Below are 5,708 nucleotides of genomic sequence, written 5' to 3' on the forward strand. Positions count from 1 at the left end.
TAAAACCATATTTTCAGCGAGCTGATTGGGAAGATAACATCCCTTCTCCCCCTCTTCGTAAAGTTCAATTCCATTCTGAACCAGAAATTTGCGAATTTTCTCTTTCGGACGCTCCGGGCTCTTTAGCCACATGCCAACAAATTCCTCCCTCCCTACAAACAGATACCCGCCGATCTACACGCCTGCGCCAAAGCCCGGACCGGCTGACCTACGCGGCGTTTTAAACTCTTCCCCACCAAATGACTCCCCAGAGACCCACTGACGATTGCCACGACTTTTTCTCCTCTATCCTTCGATACCTGCCTACCATAAATAACATTTGTCATAAACAACCCCATCACGCGGCGAAACCATGGAAAATGGGAAAAGAAACGAAGATTCGCCATTTTGCTACAAGCTCTCACTACGTACACTTCTCTCGGACTCACAGTCGCCGTCATCTAATTTTTCACCTTTTAATTTTAGTTAACATTAACGGCATGCGGCCCTCTCGCGTTAAAAAGTTCCGTCAAATTGTACAATTATTAAGGAAAATTGACCCCCTCCATCCGAGTCTTGTCAATCATCTATCCCGACAAGAACGGCGACGGGAGCGACGGAAGCAGAATGTTCCTCGCAATCCGACCTCTCGTTTCGGATTTGCAATAACAACGACGGATTTATCACGCATTCGAGATCCGGAACTGGGCCCATTGCCGGAGAGCGTTGTTGAGATGTATCTCCATACGCTACTAGTCTCAAGCTCTCGTACGGCGTTCGTCTTCGCTGCCGCATTTGTTCGGAGTCTGGTTAACACCGATAGCACCTGTATCCAGGCTGAGTTGGAAACTGACCTATTCGCTTGCGACATTTTGTTAATGCCGCTATTTCACCATTCCCAATGGAGTCTCATCGTGATCGACATCAGTAGTGAAACCATCACCCATTTGTCACCCGTTGCGTCAACCGCTACCACTAGCCTCTCCAGGATCAGCGCGTATCTCTGTAAGGAAGTCCGACTACGGGGCATACTGGACATCACGCCATCTGACTTCACGACCGTCTCTGCCAACATCTCGCCTCAATTCACGGCCCCAGCCCATCCACACGATGATGGTATTCTCATCTGCGAATACGCTCGTCGTGTGCTCTATAGGTTACCCTTGCTGTTCACAGACCACTCCGATCTTCGACGTCGCATAATGCATGCCATAACATCGTAACTAATTGTATTTTATTGTTTTTTATTTTGTCATTTTACTTTGTTTTTTGTATATTTTTCCAAATCAAGTGCCGGGACGGCTCTTTCTTAGAGGGAGAGCTGTCACGCGTAACTAAGGATAGGTAGACGGACCGACCAAGCATCATCTATAAGACGTACACTTTGTAGTCCGTTATAACAAAGGGGCCGAAGGTCACCGGCGACTATAAAAGGCCGGGTCTCTCCGAAGTCAGGGCGAGGTTTCTCGGTGTAGGCCGAAGAGAAGAGACATAAGCCGAATAGGCTGAGCCTTCTCTGACGGGACGACTGGACCGCCTGCTGCAAAAGCTCGCCCCAGACGTCTAGGTAATAGCGAGAGGACTAACGCTGAACAAGCGCAGCCTCTCGTGAAAATCCTCCTACGGCGAAGAATCGAACTCCCTCGGCTGGCCCTTCGTCGGTCGGCCCGTCTACCAGTTCGCGTTTACACTATTTTTGTATATTTATAAATAAAGTATATTTCGTATTGAATAACTTGTTGTCGTCTCATCCTACCGTAACAACATATATAAAAGAATGCCTAAAAATTTCATTTTAAATATAATAAAATAGCCTAGCTGATTATTATTATTATTATTATAACTTACTTTTCAGCGTGACCTTCAATGACTATTCCCAATGCTAAGACTCTTTATTGAGATAACGAAAACTTTTAGTATACTATTAATACCATTTTGCGAACTACAGTGAAAAAAGTTACAATTTTACGGTAGAAACGTTTTCAAAATACCATTCTCATTTTAAACGCTTTTTCAATAACTTAATTGTCTAAAATATATACTCTACAACAAAAACAAAATAGTAAATTACTTTCTACGCTAATCTTGGCCTAAAAAAAAAAGCAAAATACTAAATTTAATTTTTAACTCTAATTCAGATTCCTACCTGGTAAGCCTAAATTTGATATACTAAGTATAATATGCCTTAAAGTTCAAATACTGTCTAATACAATAAATATTCATGAAAAATTCTTACTTTGTATGTACAATGAACGCTCCAAAAGGCTGAAAATGTAACATGGGACAAGACAGAATTTCTACACAAACCTTTCCGATTGTATCGTCAAATAAAACAAAGTTCAGCTATCTTATCAATGGTACGCGCGCGCTCGCTCGGAAAAATGAACAAGTCACGTGAGAATCGGTACGTCACGAGCCCCTATGCATAAATGTTAGGGCGTCTTACTACCATTAGATCTAATCGCACTAGCACATTCTCGAAAAATAAACCAGTTCTTGGGAATAAGAGACGGTTTTTTTTATCAAAGATAAGCCAATTTATAGTTTATTGTATGAAAATATTAATTAATTCGGAAATATATTCGATGCTTACTGTTTTTTTTTATAAGAATACGCTGAAATACATTTTCCAATACGTAAAAAATTAAAGCTAGACCTAAAAACCTGTAAAGTGTAAATAGTTAAGACTAAATTTCTAACCCTAACCCATGAAAGTACATTTTCCATAAATCATATCCTAACATGAATGCATTTGTTAAGAATACATGGTTTTTTTTTTTAAAAATACGCTAATTAATTTCGTAAAACAAGCATAGATTTTAGTTAGCCCTTCCTCCAAAATGTCCAATAGAGCTAGTACATTCTCGATAAATATACATGTTCTTGGGGGAATAAGAGACGTTTTTTTTCAAAGTAAGCCAAGTTTAAAGTTTATTGTCATTGGTTCCATAACAAAAACCACATTGTAACGTGATAATGGCTGCTCACTAATCCCAATTCCATGTGAAACTCTTCCAGTTTCTTTAAGTTCCTTTTGAGTTACAAAATAGGGTTTTAGAAATAGATTTTTCCTATTTCATTAAATATAAGTATTAAAATTAGAATTGCTTCATTAAATTATGCATTTGTACTGTACTGTACACAATACCTGCATTTGAAATTGTATAACATAAAACACAGTTTTTAAAAAAAAATATATCAAGGTTTTCAATTCAGTTAAAAATAATTAAATTAGTTGTATTGTGTTTATATTTTTAACTTAATTGCATTGATGTTTTAAAAGCAAACCTCGGGCCTAAGAAACAGGCAAAGTGTAAATTGCTAAGACTAAATTTCTAACTCTAATAATGTGTAAATCAATTATACAATTATCTATTCATAAGTGTTAGAGACTTTATTACAATGAAATAAAACCATGTAGAAATGTATATGTTATAAATTTAAGAAAACTCAAACATTCTGTTTTAAATCAACAATTTTATTATTCTTTCTTATCATTTTTTTTATACAACCATTTGTTTTTATATAGATAACCTGAGGACGGCTATAATATGAACATATACCTAAAAAAAATCGGGAATTAAACAAAAACAACCTTAAGTTTACTATTTTTATATATTCACACGTCCTCAATTATGCAAATTTTATATAAACATTTCTACTATACATATTTCATAATTAATATTTACATAAATAATTATTTTTTATATAAAATCGTACAATTCTATCAGAACTTAAACCGGAAGATTCAGGCATATAATTTCCAAAAACACAAACTACATTTGGAGTACTAATATTTATACTCACACAATTATATTTCGTACTAACAATTTCACCATCTTTTAAACTTTCAAATACTGCCAAGTGTTCGTCGCATATTTTTGTACTTCTCAAGGTGTTAAAGAAAAAGTGGTTCACACCAGAGCAAACTTTTTTCAATTGAAAAAGCATTTCACTCCCCGAAACTGTCACTTGCTGACAATGTACAAAATTGGGCTTACGGGATTTCAAGTAATTTAACATCCAGGATTTTCCTTCATTTCCATCTTTTCCTATTACAAATATTATTTTTCTGTCTGAGAGAATTAAATGTTCCAATAAACTTTTTTGCCATGGTCTAAGTTCTATATCTTTGTTTATTCGTTTAGGGGTTTTCATTTGTTCCACCCAAGCACTTGTCAAATTTCCAAAGAGATGCGATGGTAGTCCAGATCGAGCAACGGCTTCTGCGCGGATTCGTTGTTTATCAATTTCCGCTTCTACTTTGCCTAAGTTTACTTTGTGTGGGCTTATACTGCAACGTCTAATATGTCGACTCAGTTGTGATTTAAACGATTTATTGCACGTTGTACACGATGTACGTTTACATTTATGGGTTCTTAATCTATAGCTACGTATTCGTTTCTCGCAACTTGGACACTGAATATATTTGTTTCGACCCATTTTGAATATATTCAAAGGAGACAAACACGTACGTTTTACTCGAACCGAGTTTACTCATAAACTGTTATCGATTTTTGTGGGATCTCCGTATATAAAGTATAAAATGTGGGTTCTGAGGGTAGAAATAATATCAGCCCTATTTTGATTTTCTTCCAAATTAAGTGTTTCAGATAACGTTTACTTATTCAACACCTTCATTCCATTTTTTTTACATTAATTTGATATAACCTTGTATCTTCCAACAATTCAGTTTTATGCTATGTACAATTCCCTTATTCATTACATCATTCCAAATTTAGCCTAATTCATACACTGGCGTTGATCTTCTGAAATGGATATTCCAATAAAAACCTTTTCTTATATCATCGCTTCTAATTAATCTGAATGTTGTCAATATAAAAAACATCATATGCTTTATTTAAATATAAAGAATAAACACTGGTTAGGTTAACGTTAGAGTGAAATGGAATAATTAAGTAAATAAGCATAAATTTTAGATCGCCTTTCCTCCAAAATATCTAATAGCTCTAGTACATTCTCGATAAATATACAAGTTCTTGTGAATAAGAGACGTTTTTTATCAAATAATCATAGACTAAAAACTTTGCTCAACGAAAAACTAAATAACGATAAATAATGTACAATTAATTTATTAAATAACGAGAAAATGTCTTATGGTAATAAAAAAAAATAAAACAAGCGATTAATTAAAAGTAAATTATTATCAATTTGATGATTGTTTAAGGATATCGATTATGATCAATGTTTGTACTACAGTGTTCATATCCGAAATGAAGTTAAATGAAATAATTTCGTAAACAAGCATAAATGTTAGATCGCCCTTCCTCCAAAATGTCCAATAGAGCTAGTACATTCTCGATAAATATACATGTTCTTGGAGGAATAAGAGACGTTTTTTTTTCAAAGTAAGCCAAGTTTAAAGCTTATTGTCATTGGTTCCATAACAAAAACCACATGATAACGTAATAATGGTTACCTCTATCTGTAAACTTATCAAGATAAGAAATGGCATATAACTAGATAATTATGTATTAATTTTTTAATTAGTTAAGAATCATTAATTTTAGTTGGTCTATATTTATTATGCAATAATAAAATATATTTATTTATTTTTCAAATTATTAAGGATATATTTAATCATAGACTAATGTTGACTTATAACCCTAACTTAATAATTTAAGCAATTCTTTCTCTCTCTCTCTCTCTCTTAAAGAAATCTTATTGTAATAAGCTTAAAAATTTAGGAATAAACTTATATTATAGGA

The sequence above is a fragment of the Leiobunum rupestre genome, chromosome 7 (assembly GCF_980474605.1).
Source record: "Leiobunum rupestre chromosome 7, qqLeiRupe1.1.hap1, whole genome shotgun sequence".
Classification (NCBI taxonomy): Eukaryota; Metazoa; Arthropoda; class Arachnida; order Opiliones; family Sclerosomatidae; genus Leiobunum; species Leiobunum rupestre.